At 42.1% G+C, this 17,268-nt stretch overlaps 1 protein-coding gene across 2 annotated transcripts in view; it reads right to left on the bottom strand.

The window, feature by feature from the left end:
- The window catches only part of PAM (peptidylglycine alpha-amidating monooxygenase), a 274,620-nt gene extending 263,535 nt beyond the window's left edge, over window positions 1-11,085 (bottom strand). The window contains exon 1 of one of the 2 annotated variants that reach the window (XM_042944532.1): window positions 10,990-11,085. The gene's annotated coding sequence lies outside the window, so the exon portion shown is untranslated. The remainder of the gene's footprint in view (window positions 1-10,989) is intronic. The other variant, XM_042944533.1, reaches the window with a different exon arrangement.
- Window positions 11,086-17,268: the final 6,183 nt, after the last annotated feature.

Raw genomic sequence — 17,268 nt, 5'->3', positions numbered from 1 at the left:
TATATGTCAAAAACTTTGCTTAAGAACAAGGAAAAATCAAATTTTGCAGATAGTGAAGATTAAGGTAGCAATAAATTTAATCTCCTGTGATGATTTTATCCTTCTCATATGATTTTTCAATTTTTTTCTAGTTTCAGAAAGAAGATGTTCTAGTAGATTTGGAAAATAACGATCAAAACATTTTTTTCTCCTGATGACATCTACTTGACTGCATACCAAGAGGGAATTTATTTCTACAATAACAGTGAAATCTGAAATTCACTGCTTGCCTTTTTCTTTAAAAAATTTTTACAAAAAAGTATAAGCAGAAATAATCCATGGCCGTTTTTCCTTTAGCAAAAATCTCAATATAGCAATAACAGTGAAACAAATTAATTAAAGTGCAACAATTAAAACCTTTCTCTATCACATAATTATTTGGAATATAAGAGCTATGCTAAAAAAGTTCTGATTGACCAAAAATAGCCACTTTTGTGGTAAAGGTCAAGTATTCAATTTCTATTCACTAAATCTGAATGGCTTCCTACCATAGGCTTCTCAGATGTGATCTACATGCTAGACTATTAGAAAATAAAAAATGGTCAGACTTTTAAACAGGTCGGCCAGGTACACAGGAAAATACCACCACACCAGCTGCAGGTACCTTTCCTCAGGGCCCCTGTAACAAAGGTTGTCCTGAACACTAGAAGAAGAGGCCGTCTGAAGAGTAACACGAAAAATGGAACACCTTAATGCCAAATATGATAAAAACTCTTGCAAGAGAAGCACTTAAGTATTCTCCAACATCAACAGATAGAATCATATTAAACTCTTCCCTGCGGTATCATAAATAAATAAATAAATAAATAAATGCAAACAAAAAAGAAACTGATGATAAAAACAAATATATGAGATTTTTAAGCCTAAGAGAAGAGTGAGTTTTTAATCAACCGAGGCTGAGCCATCTAATAACATAAAAGCCACAGATCCTTCCACACGTTTAGTGGAGAGTGGTTAGTCTGTGTCACAGGACCACATGTGGCCTTCCAGAGAGTCAAAGGAAGTATGCTTAGGCCAAAGAAGCAATTGAAGAAATAAAACTTTTCACACACAAGAGTCTACATAAAGATTATATGAATAAGTAGAAGAATTACATATTTGTTTCCATTCACATCAGTACAATATCTGAATGTACTATTAAAAGAAAAGTATGGTTGTCCCTCTCTATTCTAATTTATACCAACTGGAAATTAACAGGAATTGCAGAATTCTTAAATAAGTATATACGTACGTTCAGAATTTCACATGGAACTTTGACCAGGTATTTCATTTATTTTGCCCTATGTCATACAGAAGATTAGCTCTTACATACCTAATCCATCACCTCTATCAATCATTCTAATACTACACAACTAATTCATGATATTTGTGGTTACCATTTCTTAATGTGTATTGAATCATGCAGATGTGAGCTGAATCACATCCCCTAAAAAAGATGTTAAAGTCTTATTCCAGTATCTGTGAATGTCATCTTATTTGGAAATAGGATCTTTGCAAGTGATCAAGTTAATATGAGGACATTAGGGTGGGCTATAATCCAATGACTCTGTCCTTATACAAAGGGGCAACTTGGACACAGTGACACAGAGGAATGGTGATGTGAAGACACCAAGAGAACTGCATCTGCAGGCAAAGGAATGCCAGGGGCTCCTGGAAACTAAGAGAGAGGAATGGAAGAGATGCCCCCTCACAGCCCTCAGAGGGAACCCACTCTGACCATACACTAAGCTCAGAGCCTCCAGAACCATGAGACAATATGTTTCTGTTGTGCTAAGCCACCCAGTTTCTGGTGTTTTGTTAGAGCAGCCCCAGGAAACTATTACACAGGACATGGACTGGCATGTCCCAAGCTTGCGTAGTGAGGCTAGAAGCTCAAGAAGCCTCAAAGAATTCCGGCAGCACACGAGATTCCACACTAGGAACTGGTGTGAAAAACTTGCAATTTAGATGAGGAAATGAAATATGCCCATCTACAATATTTAAAATAATGACTTACATTTGTTTAAAACATGTTTCCTGTGTTTTACTTCATTTACTTCTCACAACCACACTGTGAATGAAATAGGGGAGGATTATCATCTTCATCTTACTGACAAGGAACCTGAACCTCAAAGGGTTGAATGCGTTGGCCAAAGTCACATATGCATATGGCAGAGCTAGTATTGGTGCCCAGTCTTTTCTAGGAAGAATAGAAACATAAGTATTTTAACTTGAAACAACAGTAGCACTTTAAAGTGGTGCCTCTTTCAATGACTCAAGGAACAAAGGAAAAAAATAGTATCCTACAGACGGACTAGGCTGAGGTGCTCAGTGATCCAAATAAAATGGGGTAATTCAGAAGAAACTGGTAGAAAAAGTAACTGGTAATTTATGAACCTGGCCTTGAAGGAAGAGCTGGAAACAGACTAACAAAAAGGAAATAGGCACCATGGTGAATAAATGTAACATCAAGGAGAAAGATAACAAATTATGGGTAAGGCCGAAACAAACATCGGGCCCTTCAAATGACTAAATGGAGAAGTCCAGAGAAGGCTATAATGGAAAATAGGTTAAAATTTTAAAAAAGGGGTCCTTCCATTGAGCCGATCAAAGGGTTATCATTGACATGATGGACAAGCAGTTACCAATGCCTGACTTTCAGCGGGTGTGTGATGTGATGAAGGAAACTGTCCCAGTAGCAGTGTTAACAACAGTTTAATGGCAGAGCAAAGTGGGATTGTGACTGGTACAGTGTGTGGTTTTGAAAGAGTGGTCATGACTACACAGAGTATAATGAATCTCTCTAGATGCTCCAAGTTTCAGCTTCGACCAAGACATCCTTGACAGCTTACATATTTCTAGACAAACTGGCCTTCTTGGTTTTTTTTGAGGGTGTGGGGGGGGGTTCTTGTTTCAGCCTCAAGACCTTGTACTAGCTGCTCCCTCTGCTTGGTAGAGGATTTTTGCATGGTTAGCTCCCCCACTTTATTTGGGTCTTTGTTCAAAAGACCCACCTCTTCAGAAAGATCGTTCTTGACTACTCTATACAAGAAGACTCTCCCCTTGTCATTCTCCATTCCCTTACATGGCTTCATTTTTCTCTATAAGACTTGTTATTACCTCAAATTATATTTATTTTTAAATTATTGATTAGCCATTACTCTCGTCAGTACATAAACTCCACAAGTACAGGGATCTTGCTTGTCTTATTCACAGCTGTATCTCCAGAGCCTGGCACAAATCTTGGCATAAAGCAGGGACTCATAAATATTTGCTGACTGAATAAAAGAATCTTATTCCCAAATACGGCTGATGTTATCCTCTAAAACACTTTTTAATCCATCTTCACTACCACTCCACAGCATACAAACAGGTGTAATGCACATGGTCATTTCTACTTGGAATGCAGCAGCCATCCATCTCCTCCCCATGACCAACCACCTTCACAGGGCCTTTGCACAAACTTCTGTCTGCTGTCAGGACCATTCTTCTCCCCACCCTCTCTCAAATTCTCCACCTCATTTTTCAGATATTGATCGAGTGTTACTTACTCGGGTTCCTGTTACACAAGCCCATAACACCGTATTGTTCTATTCAGAGCATTTAACTCTGTACATTTATGTAATTTTAGTTGCTGTGGGTATTTTTAAATTAATGATTGTCTTCATCTTGGACTCTTCACTCCATGACAGCACAGATCATGAATAATTTGCTCCCTATCGAATCTCTAGGGTCAAGAACAGTGCCTAGTACATGACTGGCACCGAATAAATATTTGTTGAATAAGTGAAAGAAGGCACCTTGGTAGGAACCAAAGAGCTAGAAGCCAGTATCAAATACACATATAAAAACTTTCCACAAATACTGAAGAAGAGCTGAAGACAAAGATACTAGTGAAAATGTACAATATGATAACAAGCTGGCACTAAAACAGGAGGAACAAGGGGAAGCCGAGGGCAATACAAACTTTGAAACAACACTGACTACAGACTGGAAAAGAATGGCACGAAGAGAGTTTGTTACATTAAGAACTAGACAAGAACCAGTCCAAACAATTTGCTAAAACTACATAGTTATGACTTAGGTAATGACAGTAACTAGGTGAAAGGTTACATCTACATATCCTATTAAGGACTCCTTGACTCATCAGTCTCTCTGGAAACAATTGTCTCTGCAAAGAAACTATTCAAACTTTCCTTCTTGGCATTTGCTCTTATAAAAATTCTCAAAAAAGTCCTCAGTCCCCGGAAAATGTTTTAAAGACATTTCACTGTGGTCAATTAGGCATAGAGCAATAGCTAAGTGAGGCAAGGTCTATGGAGGAAATGACATATAATAGAAAGAACCCACTTTGCTACTGATTAAAGCCACTCATGTATGACTTGAGGAAATGTACACACTAAAAATTTTTGAACACCACAGGAAATCAGGGGTTAAACGACAAAGCCTGATTTGTAACCCTCAACTGTTGTTGTTTTTATCACCTAATGCTGAATCCATGTAATTCTAAATTCTGAGGGAAAAGGAAGAACTTACTGGTTTTTCTTTATTTCAGGCTTCTTTTAAAATAAGAGGTAACGTGGACGTGAATGAAAAGCAACCTAGTACCATCTCCTTTCATTTGAGCCCATCAGTGACTCATGCAATAAACAGCCAAGTCTCCTGGGTTTGTTTCTGAGAAGGGCACAACAGTTTCAACCACATACTCCAGTTTTACTGCAGCCAGTTCTCCAAAGATGATTTACCACACCCTGCCTGCGAAAGGACAGCATGAAACTGCTGAGAATTCTGATCTTCAGAAATACAACAGACAATGATTACTTCCAATTTCATGCTGTTGATATGAAGAGAAAGGAGGCACAAGGAAATGCAAGCCTGAAGTGTGCTAACCAAACTGTGGCAAACAAAACAGAAAGGGAAAAACGAAAGCATGCTAAAAAACTGATGGTGTGAGATTTAGGCTGGGAGGGGCAGGAAGAATACAGGGAAGATCACAAACCTTTTCCACCCCTCCAGAATTAAGATTTCAAAATTCACACACACACAAAAAGACACGGAGCAAAGTAACACTGAAACACAAAATGGAGTAAAACCTTACTAATTGAGAAATTTATGCAGGGGACTCTACATTGGTACAAACCCTAACAGCACATGATCCAGCTCTCCCCAAATCTATTAAAACCTGAAGAGTATCTGTGAAAATAAGGGTTTGTCTATGCATTTAGCAGGGTAAACAAGAGCTATATGTGTAGCCTACACAAATTTTCTTTAAATAACACAGAAGCCCTCCAGTTATATGCAAACAATCATCCAATCATCTTGCGACTTCAAAATTAACCTGTCTCTTTTATAAAAGTCTTCTGTGAAAGAGTTCTAAAAGACAGCCATAGCGTACTCTGGGTTATGCATGTAAGAACTTGTGAACAATAAATGCAATTTTTAAAATATTCTAAAACTCAAATTTTTAAAACTTTGAATTTGTCTTCATGTACGAACCATTTTATTACACTAGAAATACGTACAAGCAAATTTCTTCTGCCACACGTAAATGAAATTCCCCAAATCTGAAATTTTTTATAGGGCATTTCTAGCCAGGGAAATAGCAGGTGGTAATATGATTCTTCCCTAAGGGCCTCCGCCTTCATTTTTTTTAAATTTCAACCACTGTCCTTTGTTTTGCTTATGTTGTACCTACATGACTGCAGTCAATTTCACAGTCAATGCAGGTAAAAAACCGTCCTCTGAGGCTGCCACTGCTGTTGCCTGGGCCTACAGAATGACAGAAAGAATGATAGAAATAATGTTGTGCTTCTCCTTCCCGGGACTTGTGATCCATGACCTCCTCAAAATGAACTGCCCTCCCGCCACCCCCCCGCCCCCCGACAGAGAGGGGACCTGCTGTTTTTATCGTTTCCTGGCATTTTCTCCCACCCACGCGGTGTCACTGAAAGTTGTGCTGTAAAGTACTACTTTTTTTTTTCTCCTGTTTGAATCTAGTTTGCTCTGTCCTCCAGGCTGTCCCTTTAAACTCCCTGAATGAGAGCCACTGGGAATCTTGTTCCTTTCCTCCATCCTCTATATGAATTCAGATGGCACAGCTGGAGGGCAGAAGGAGCAGCCTGGGTGCTGGTGGACTGGCAGTGTTCCAGAACCTCCTTGCGAATGCGCACCTCTTACCCTTTCACAGTAAACATGCCTAGTAGATGAAACTGAAGACAGTGTGCAGAAGTTCAAGCTCCTTTGGGCACAGATCCTATCTCCACATGATACTGAGGAATGCCATATACATGGAGAATTTCTGTTGCCACATGGCCCTCGTCTGTCCAGTCTCCAAACTGACACTTTAGGTAATTTTCTGCTTTTATTTTCCCAAGAGGCCTGAACCAAATACTGCATTGATTATCCAAACTGAAATATTTCCTTTGTATAAAGGAACTCCTATGAGCCTAACATGAAAACAAGTTATCATTTTTAGGCTGTCGAAATCAACAACTCATCTCAACTCACCCAAGAACACACAAAAAAATCTGAAGCTTTAAAGCAGCAATCCCTGGTAGAACTTCCTGCAATGATGGAAATGTTCTGTATCTGCTCTTCCTACAACAGTAGCCACTAGCCACATGTGGCTATTAAACACTTAAAATGTGGCCAGTGTGACAGAGGAATTAACATTTTTTTTAATTAACTAAAATTTAAATTTAAACAATGTAGCTAGTGGCTTTAAAGAACTGTAAAGGATCTTAGATTTTACCCAATTGGCAAGCTAACAAATAAGCATGCCACAGCTTTATACACGCTGGGAGAAGATAGGAGATTGCTAAGTATGAGACAAAGGACTACACTACTCACGGAAACAGCAATAGCAAGGGTATTAATACAGTTGTGCCAGCTCTTTGAAACCCAGTTCCCACAGTATGATGCAAACAGGGCAAGTGATACCTAATGATTGCATTGCAGAAGGGGGACCCTGAGCTTAGAGTACCCAAATCTCTTACACTAGACAGTCAGCTCTTCTTAAAAATCCAGGGCCTCTGGGACGCCTGGGTGGCTCACTTGGTTAAGTGTCTGACTTTGGCTCAGGACATGATCTCACAATATGTGAGTTTGAGCCCCACATCGGGCTCTGTGCTGACAGCTCAGAGCCTGGAGTCTGCTTCAGATTCTGTGTCTCCTCTCTCTGCCCCTCCTCTGCTCATGCTTTGTCTGTCTCTGTCTCTCTCTCTCTCTCTCTCTCAAAAATAAACACTAAAAACAATTTTTTTAAAAACAACAACAACCAGGGCATCTGGCCATACAAGGCCTGCATCCCAACCTGACAACACTTGGCTGGAGTTGAGTATCACTGTTTCTTTTGAACAAAGCCTGGGTTCTGCAGGTGCCACACCTCTCCTTCCCACTCTCATTCATTTATTCTTTTACATTATCTACCTGACTTCCATTCTAACGCATCATGCTCTGTTTGTTCCCCTTGGTCTGCGACATTCCTCAATCCCCAACTTCTGCAGTTGCTAATTATCATTAATTCTTCAGGTTTTAGTGTATTCACAGTAAGCTTTCCCTACCCACCACCAGCCCCAGGTACAATGAGGTGATGCACTGGAGGACACTCTTGCACCCAGGCCCCCACCATCCCATCTCCTGTGGTTCTCTGCATTACCCCTATCATGGCACTAATCACATGAGATTATAATTTTCTGTTTACAAGTCCAAATCCCTCCCCAGACTCTTAAGGTCATAAAAGAGTGACTATGACTACCTTCTAGGCCACTGTATGCCAGTGCCTAGGAAAAAGTCCAACACACAGTAGGAGCTCAATAAACATTGCTGACTAAATAAACAAACATTAGCTGAAGAATGACCAATTCAAAATATTGGGGAGGGGGGTGACGTATAGTTTTGTTTTTGCTTTTATTTTTTAAATGTTAAATAGCAATGTAATTTTATTTATTTTTATATTTTGAAACATCATCCCCTGCCCCAAAAAACTAAAATAACTACTTTAGTAGAGAAGTAGGTTTTGTACTAAATAAAGGCAATGTGCTAAGCGCATTTCATCCTAATAACAGTCCTTTGAGCTAGGTACTTCCATTATCCCTGTTTTGGAGATGAGGAAACTGAGGACTTGGGAGGTTAAGTAACTTACCCATTATTACATGACTACTAAATGGCAGGGCAGGATTCAAACCCAGGCCCACTAGACCCCAAATCCAAAAGTTTTAACCATATACAATTTACAAACATGAGATTTTTAATATACCCTAGATGATAAAAGACCACACAGGGTTAAGAAAGGAAGGAAGAAAGAAAGAAACCCACAGAACTATTATTCAAGCAATATGAATTATAGATCTACTCTTGCCGCCACTAACTAGCTGTCCAACGCTGGGTAAAATGAAGGTCTTATTCTCTACACAAGTACAGTAAATGACAGGAGATAAAGATGACCAAAACTTCTCCAAGGAGACTTGAGAGAACATAATACCAACAACTTTATTCAGAGACTTTTTTTGTAAAGCTATGTGTATGTAGTTTTAACAATTAGCTTTTACTAGTTAAAGGAGTTAAAAGGGGTAAATAAAGTTCTTACATAAGAAGCTTCCTGGCTGAAGACTCATGACTATTTACCAAACCGCACAGTTTCCAGAGCAGTGACAGGATCTTTAATCTCAACTCAAAATTATAAAAAAAAGCCAAAGGTGCTAAGCAAAAAGGCCAAGTGTAAAGTTAACTTCATCTCCCTCAGGATGTCCTTCAAGGTGGCTTGCCTCACTGACAAGAACCAGAGATGTCACTAATGTTGCACCAAATACAACACAGCCTGGTCAATCTTTTCCAGATGGAATTCTTGCCCATCCTTTGTGCCAAGCTAAATTCTTTTAAAATGGGAAAAACAAAAACAAAACAAACAAAAAAACACAACCTCTTACTGAGAATCTTGTAACTGTTTCAGTCAAATTTCCAGAGTCAATCCAGGGCCCATAGGCCTTTAAGTGTTCAAGTTTCAATTTATTAAAAATATTACATTCAATCTCTGTACTTTTTCTAGCCATTTTAATTTCCTTTCTCAAAGAGCTGAGAAAAAAACATATATGGGCACCATAAATTGACTTGACTAAAGAGAGCTGAATTAGAATTGAACTTTCTATAGCTTTTAACATTTGATCACCATATCATATATGCATGGATACTTTTTCTGAGTTTTCATTCTAAAAACACAGAATTTATTTTATTACAAAGAATGCCTCCCATTTGGTGAAATAACATTTGAAATTTCACTTCAGAAAACACTGGCTTAGGTTAACTTTTTATTTCAACCTATTAAGTAGATTCACCAAATTAATTATCTTAAAGGGCCTTCAATAATGTATTCTTGATATCATTCTACTTGCTGTATGTAGCATTAGGATATATTCGATGTTCATATAAAAATAGGAAGTAAAAATATTATTCTCTAATTTAGACTGGAAGCCTCTTTAGGACAAGGAATATATTGTATATTTGTCTTTTTAAGCACCTATCACCATGTATATTGTACAATACAGGAACCTAGGAAATGTCTACAAAATCAGGAATTCATGGATGGCGGGACTCAGACATTTAATATCAAGTCTACAGCTGACTTTCTTAGGCCATTTACTTGCTTTCTTCATACAGTAATTAGAATGGTGCTAACCATGCTTCTTGTGCCTATGATTTTAAACTGAAAAGTTGCCAACGATAGAGTATCTATCTTTTCTTTGAGCTAAATGTCTAAACTTACCTACTAAAATAAAGGTCTACTTCCTGAATTTTTAGCAAATTTAAATTTCAGTACAGATGGAAAAGCGATTGCAAAGGTTGGCAAACATCGGAAGCACACACAATTCTCGTTTACAAAGAACGAGGCCAGTAACGATCTTCTGCTGTTTGAATTCCTATGGCCATAGATATATACGTAAGGTCCCTAGCTTGGTACTTTGGGTTCGGTGGGGAAGAAACGATTTCAACCCTGAACACTCCTGACCCGATCCGGAAACACGAGCCTTTTATCCCAGAAGAGCTACACGCCCAACCACCTAGAGACACAATTACATCTCAGCAGAAGCACCTGAACTCCGATGATTAGAACACAGGACCCGCCATCCAGGAGCTTCCCGAGAGACGGGCGACAAGGCTCGAAGTCGAGGAACACCCCTAAGTCATCCCACTGGATCTTCACAACGACCCTCCGCGGTGGGCAGAGCGGACGCACGTTTTGCAGACACCAACCCAGTGCCCAGGGGTCGAGTCCCAAGGCCACGCAAACAGGAGGATGACCGAGACCCGACTGAAATCCCGACTGAGCGCCAAGTGGCGGCTTTTTCCATCCCGCCTCTGCGATCACCCTTAGCGGGCGCAGTCGTCTGACCGGCAGAACGGCGGGAAGGAGGGCAGAGCTGGGCAAGGACGCGACGGGCGAGAGGGAATTTCCACCGCTTCCCGGCACTTCCCCGCCGGTTCTCGAGCCCCCCAGGTCGCTCCCCAGCTCCAGCCCCTCTCCCCGCGCGGCGGACCCCGCTTCCCCCCAAACTAGTCTCAGGAGCAAGCCGGGAACCATGGAGGCTTTCTCACCGGCACCGAGAGTTCCCGAAGTTGGGGGCAGAAAGAACGAATTAATGGGTGCAAGAAGTGCGAAGGTGAGAGAGCCAGGAGGGGGTGACCCCTCTCGAAGCGGCCGAGGCCGAGGCGGGGGGGGGGGGGGGGGGGGGGGCGGGGCGGCCAGGGAGAGACCAGGGGAGCGCGAGGAAGGCTCAGTCCCGGCGACCCTCCCCGGCCGAGGCGCTGGCTTCCCCGGGACCCGCAGCCGAGGAGGAAATCAACAATCGCGTCGGGCGCCGAGGGGGCAGGGTCGGCGCCCCAGCCCCAGCATCTGCCTAACTTCCGAGCCCCCTCGGCGCTCCCACCCCAGCCTCGCCCGGCCCGCCCCACGGCGGCGGCGGCGGCGGCACCAACCTGCGCGGCCGCGGGCACAGTCCGGGACGGAAGCCAGAGCCTGCCGGCGGCGAAGCGACGGGCGCGGCGGGCGGAGTTAGTTGGGAGGCTCCGGCTCCCTGGGCGGGGACAGGCTAAGCACGCGGCGGCCGCGGTGGCGGGGGCTCCTTCCTCCTGGCGCGCGCGGGGCCCAGCCCGGTCCGCCGCTCGCCCTCCCCTCCCGGGGACAGCTCTCAGTCCCTCCCCCGGGGCGGCTCCGCGGTTCCCGGCCGCCCCCGGGCCCGCCTGCGCTCCGCCCCTGCCCCCTCGGGCGGGGGGCCGCGGGGGTTGGGAACGAGGTCCCCGCAGAGTCACCTCCTGGTCGCGCGCAGCTTGCCGGGGTTTCCCCGCGGGGATCGCTCGTCCTGGGTGTTTGCACTTACGTGAGGGCAGGAGGTGGGCAAGAGCTGGGGCTCGTTCTTGAGCCTGGGCAGGGGGTGAAGGGCGGGCCTGAAAGTCTCCTTTTGCTCCGCCCGAGTCCCGTGTCCCTTAAAAGCAGCCCTGCGAGGTGGCCACGCCGGCTGCCCGGAAAGAGGCCGAGGAAAATGTCCGACTCTCCCTCCGCCCAGCGAGGGGCTGGGAGGACATTTCCCGAGGGAACCGAGGACCCCTCCCCCCCAGCTCCTGCCTGGGGCTGGGAACTCTAGCACAGAGAGGGTAGGCAACTAGCAGACCGGGCACTGGGGGTTGAACCTGCGGAAAAGGTGTGGTTTCTAGTCACACACACACCCTAACCCGGTCCCTGAGTTCAGGTTCCTCGCTCACGTCTTCGCAGTCCTTTCCTGCCCGCACCCCAGGCCTAAGGGCACCCCCTTTCCTAGCCTGGCTTCCCACTTAGGTCTGCAGGTCCTCCGCCCCGCCCAAATCTTAATCCTGCAGCGCGCCCAGCGCGCACTCTCTTGACCACTTCTCCCCTAACGTGCGGGCAAGGAACTAAGGAGCCAACTCCCTCCGGGCCTCACCTCAAAGCAGGAGGAAACAGGGTGCCGTGGATCCGGGTAGTTTCGGCGGGAAGGTTCTGTACCCATGAGGTGACATGCTGAGCGTTACTGATCCCACAGACAAATTAATACGCGTACAATTCGAGGGCCGTGTCTGCCACTTTCTGTATCCCATTACAGGTGAGCTCTTGGGTACATGCACCGTGCTTTTTCCCTCCCCAGCGCCAGCCGTTTCTCATCTCCCTAAATCCCACTCTGTCTTCTCCCAGCCTTTCCCATTCCAGCTGGTTCTTCAAATAGCAGATCCTCCTGGGGTCTTGGGGGGGGGGGGCGGGGAGAGTTGGGGGATTGGGGAGCGAAGAGCAATCTGGGAGGAGAAACAGTGAAGAGGAAGAAAAATAAGCCGGTGGACTGAGGGCAGGGAAGGAAAATGCAAACCGAATGAAAACTCAGGAGATAGGCTGTAAGACAGAAAGCAAAGCCCTCCAGCCATAGGGCAACTCCAAGAAAGAAAATCCATTTCTCCCTTGGGAAAGCATCAATGCTTGCAGTAGACAGATTGGAAAATTTGGACCATCTCCAACAGAATTCCCAGAGAGCAGTGGAGTCACAGATAAACTTCAGGACCTAGAGCATGCCTTCACCAGCTCCACTTCCCTCCTAAATTCCTGGGAAGTCTGATAACCCCTCTAGCTCTTGGCCAAAGATGAGTAATTCATCCTGGGAAGTGATGGGTCATTGAGGAGATACAAGGAAACAGCTGGGTCAGGTTTACAGCTGGCCTGGCTGTTCTTCTGCCTTAGGCATCCTCTAACTCACTTATCCCTCCCTCCTGGCCTGGGTTATTTACTGAAACAAACACTTGGAACCCTCCCTTGAACTAAGAAGTCACTTTTGATGAGAAAAGAAGGAAGTGGGGAGGGATGGAAGTCCTAAGACTATGGTGGTTGTTATTTTTAAGTTCAGTTCAGTGTATTTTTATGTCAAGAAAATTTTCCTTTCCAAGATAAGAGAATGGCTGGGACAGCGCTTTCTATTTTACCTGATGGCAACCTTCTCTCACAGTCTCGAGAGGGTGCGCACAGCCACAGCTTCACCTGCACTGACACAGAGCCAGTCTGCCTGAGGAAGTCCCCCCCAAGCTCAGAAGTCAGACATCACAGCCTCAGAACGTTCCAGTCTGTGTGCAGTCCAGCCACCGAGCACACACAAGCTTAGCACCAACTTATGGAAGAGAGCCAACCACCCCCACTTTGTAGGTGAGAAGATTCTTTTCTCCTGGCCTCAGGGCTCCACCTCCCCTGAGCTTTGCCCTGTAGAAGTGCCATTACAGAACCATCCCTGGTGTCCCACTGTTACTATTGTAAAGGCTACCTCAATTTCAACTATGAAATCTCCTTTCCTTATTTCTGCTAGTGCACAAAAGGCTAAGCCATTAAAAGTCCCAGAGGCTAGAAGGGACCTGCCCTAATAAGAAGTTTCTTCTTCTCTTCTCATTAAAAGAAAAACCATCTCTGAAATGGAGTCTTATTAAACTTGCCTCGTTTCTGAATATGATAATCCCTCTATATCTATTAGTTATTTTGATCTTATATATATGGTACAATCCTATGGCAAAAAGTGTCCAGCCAGCTGATGGGGATAAAGGGTCCAGTTTTTTTTCCCTAGGAAAATTCTTGTAGCCAAAAAGAATGGGAGAGTTTATTTACAGGAAGGAGAATTGGTCTCAGGAAGTATTACAAAGTACACTGAGATGGGCATGTCCTCCTTAAACCTCTCCTGCTTCGATTTGCCTTCCCAGCAGCCTCATCCACCCAATATTACCAGTTCTCCAAGCCAATACACCTCACAGAAAAGTGTTAGGGACTTCAGATGCTGTTGCCTACCAGTGCTTGTCGTGGGAAAGAGTGACATTTTGAGCAGAAGTGACAGAATAAAAGGAGATCCATGGAAAATCTTTCCTGTACTCTTTTGGATCTTTCTGGTAGTCATTTCATTGTAAAGACAGGTCCAATGGACAGAAGTTATCCTGGACGGTTGGGGAATGTGCAGGCCTATGGGCTTCTCTGAAAAGAAAGAAAACTGCATCCTTCTACATTCTGCAGCTCTTCCAATAAGATCTAAGAGCACCCAACCCTGATTGAGAACAGAGGGTTATATTCAGTAGTAGAATAAGCTTCAAATTGGTTATATCAAACACTCAAATTTGCTTATGCATATACAGAATGGCAAGAGAAAATATTAATTTCAATTTACAAGTCATCAAAAAGCACCTTGTGGACCACATAAAGAATAGAGCCATGTTAAAGTAATATATGTGTGTTCTTTCACAAATAAATTTTCCTCTGAAATACAGACATCTGTCATGGAGTCAATTATCTTGCACAGCATGTGCTATAAAAGCACATAAAAGAAATAATATACTACATTGCTTATTTGAAAGTGATCAGGAATATGCAGCTTCATGCTGGCATGTCTTTAATTTCATGGTGTTAAGAAAAAACTATAGGAGTATGAAATAGCAAACCCTTTCCTACTGGAGTACTAATTCAATTATGTACCGTGATATATGTAGGAGGAAAAATTTTCTTCATAAACTGGCAGAAACACTATGGAACTATTTTCTTGTCGAGGTACTAACCCCTGTAGAGAGAATGTGAACATGAAGTTTCCTTTGAAAACAAAGGAATCACCACACTCTGATCAGCTCCAGGGGTGTGCAGAAGAACAAGGCTGGAAATGGCATTCTAAGGACATAAATTATCATTTAAATGAGGCTTGATTCTTATGAAATTTATGCATCAAATAGACCCCAAGATTTGAAAAGTGCAATAAGAGATAGTTAGGCCAAGTCAAACTTCCTTGATGTAATGCAAATATAAAACCTTTTTCTCTTTTTCTTTTCTCAGGCAAACTCCCATTCTCCCCTCTTTCACTGCATGATGCACACATAAATAAAATACCAAAATATTTTTCAGAAAGCCCTGCCAGGTTAAGTACACAGAGCCTTCTTGAATACCTCATATTACTTGTGACACTTTAAAATAGATTTTAAAAAAATTCTTAAGAGGAATATCTTAATAGCTTCCCAGAGAGTAGAATGTATTATCATTGCAGTACAAAGGGCATCATTCATTTCTAATCCTTGGCTCAACAGGTTTTCCCTGCCCAGACTGTGGTTGACACTTAGAGGGCCTAATTATGATTCATATATCCCACGTTCCCCAGGAACTGGTCCCTCTAATTTCATAGAATCCCCTTATTTGGGGAGGAAAATACATTTCAGTCTTATTGGCTAGACATAGTGATTCTCAATCCTGACTGCATATTAAAATTATCTGGGGAGCTTTAAAAATCCTATGTCTCAAGCCTGCCTCAACCAAATAATCAAGACTCCATGGGGGGTGGAGCCCGAGGATAGGTATTCCTTTAATTCTCTAGGTGGTTTTTATTTGCACTCAGGGCAGCCACTGGCAGCATGTGAACACGTAGCAAATAAAAATAAAGCTATTCGTTTTTAATATACTATTTAATATGAACTGACCTACCAATTGGGTGCAATTTTTTACTTTTTTTTTTTTTTTAAATCACGAAAGTTGTTAATTTGGTTTGACAAGGTAAGTTTTCCTTACCAAATTATGTTCTCTCTACCTAACTTTTTGGCTAAGATAGCGAGGCTAGCTCACAATGCAAGTGTATCACCTACCCTGGTTTTGGTGATTTACTGGAATCAAAGCCATGGATCACTGTAGGAAAATAGACTTGGGGAAAACCGAATCTTATAAGTCTTAAATTCCCACAAGTAATCTCCTTGAGCTATTAAACCATTATCCAATTTAGCCTTTAAAAAACGGATACATGCTATAATTAATTATTTCTATAAAGTCCAAGGTTTAGAAACAAAATCATTACGAGAATAACCAGGATCATCAGTTTTATGTAGATTCAGCACTAATGAAGAAAGAAATATTTGATTCTGAAAACGGAGTGTCAAAATGCTTCTGGCAATTTCACATAAGTAGTTAATATTTTGAATATGCTTATGGAATGAAAATAATCTAACCTGAAAAAGAATACATGATAGGTTTTATATACAATATCATATTTAAACCATAAAAGCTCTCTTCATACAATTTAGCATGCTTGGATAAGAGAGAGCAAGGTGGGAAAAGGGGATATAAGAAAGAAATCAGTTGATAGGAAATTGATATATTGGAGAAGGTGAATGAGCTAATAGTGTTTCGGCAGTAGAGATTACAAGGTCAAGTTAAATCTGAGTTACTACTGCTTTCCTTCATTACCTTATTTGGAGTGACTACTAGCAGTTTATAAAGGTGGTACGGCAGAGATGAAGGCTAGAATAGCCACTGAGTCACTAGAAATTTCTGCAAGTCAATGACTCCAACAATGCTCCATGAGCTTAGATTTTTTTAAATAAGAAATTCAGTTAATTTCTCACCAAATGGACTTACTTGATTTCCTAATAGAAAGTGGTAATCCCCCATATTTTTCAAGTAGAAAATATACAAATGGTTATTAGTACATGTAAAGGAAATTAGAAGGACTGATAGATTCTTTGAAATTATTTGCGTATGTGACCTCAATTTTGTTGAATTTTTTAAAAAGGTTTATACTTTTCCGGACTTTCCAAAATAACATGTAATACATTTATTGTTAGAAAGTGACCAATGTTATTTTCAAAAGGCATGATCTACATCCTTTGTCATAGCATCCTGTTTCTTTTCAGTGACTTGAAAACTGAAAATGAAGTAAATTTGCTTCACAGTTTTCTTTCTCATATTTGTATTTTCTTTTCATTTTACACCTGTAAATTTGCCTCTCTATTTTAGGTTCTTAGTGGGATGGCAATGGAGATTTGTTTTCAACAACAACAACAACAACAACAACAACAAAATCCTGGATATGTAAAGAATGACAAAATTTCCAGTGCTATTTAGCAGCAAGAAAACCACATATGGGTGTTACTTTTTTTTGTTTTTATCATGAACCAAAAAAAGCTTTTCAAAATAGCATACAGGAGGTCAGAATACCTGATTCTCCTTATTGTGCATTTATTGCTGATGAGTTGTGTCACATGCACATCACTTCTCCTCTCTGTCCTTTTTCCAGTACATGGTGAGAGGTTGGCCTAAACTTCAAGTTTCTTCAAAAATAACATAAGATTATTTTATGGAAAACAAAAAAAAAGCAAAAGTTCACTCAAGGAAGTGCTTTGGGATTAGACCCCTATGTTTCTGAAATATTGATGGCTACAAAAAACAAGTACATATTTTTAAATGCCTGCTTTTTCTTGAGGCTT

Source organism: Panthera leo, chromosome A1, assembly GCF_018350215.1.
Source record: "Panthera leo isolate Ple1 chromosome A1, P.leo_Ple1_pat1.1, whole genome shotgun sequence".
Lineage (NCBI taxonomy): Eukaryota > Metazoa > Chordata > Mammalia > Carnivora > Felidae > Panthera > Panthera leo.
The sequence above is the reverse complement of the archived record's forward strand: the minus strand, read 5'-3'. Positions and strand labels throughout refer to the sequence as shown.